This window comes from Echinops telfairi, unplaced genomic scaffold, assembly GCF_000313985.2.
Source record: "Echinops telfairi isolate 266 unplaced genomic scaffold, ASM31398v2 ScPeMD7_7410;HRSCAF=8448, whole genome shotgun sequence".
Lineage (NCBI taxonomy): Eukaryota > Metazoa > Chordata > Mammalia > Afrosoricida > Tenrecidae > Echinops > Echinops telfairi.
In genome coordinates this window covers 16,514,428-16,514,867 of record NW_022111310.1, presented here as the reverse complement: position 1 = coordinate 16,514,867, position 440 = coordinate 16,514,428, and positions in this window count along the sequence as shown.

Genomic DNA, 440 nt, shown 5'->3' with positions numbered 1-440 from the left:
TCCCCTGGGCCACAGTGATTGGTTCCCCACTTCCTGATAACAAGGACCAGATCCACTCAAGTTTCCAGGGACTGAGAGAATAGAATTCCGAGAATACTTGGGAGAGAGGATTTCCTTCCAGGAGGTTGGTGAAGGGATCAATCTGGGTGTGGGTCTGGCTTCTCTCTCTCTTCCCAAGCCTCTCTCTCTGTCACTTTCTCTTTGTTGTTGTGCATACCGTGCAGTGATTTTCGTGGATTTGGATCAGCGATGAGTTTGTCTTTTTGTCCAAAGGAGTTGTTAGTGCGTACCAGGATGGGCTTTGATTTCACGTTTCCATGTCTCAGGCCAGTGATTCAGCCCATCAGTCTTAAGGAGACCGTGGGCCTGTGAGGCAAGGACTCCTCTTTGTTCCTCTGCCCTTCAGCTTTGCCCACAAGAGTGTCGCTCTGCCGGGCCTC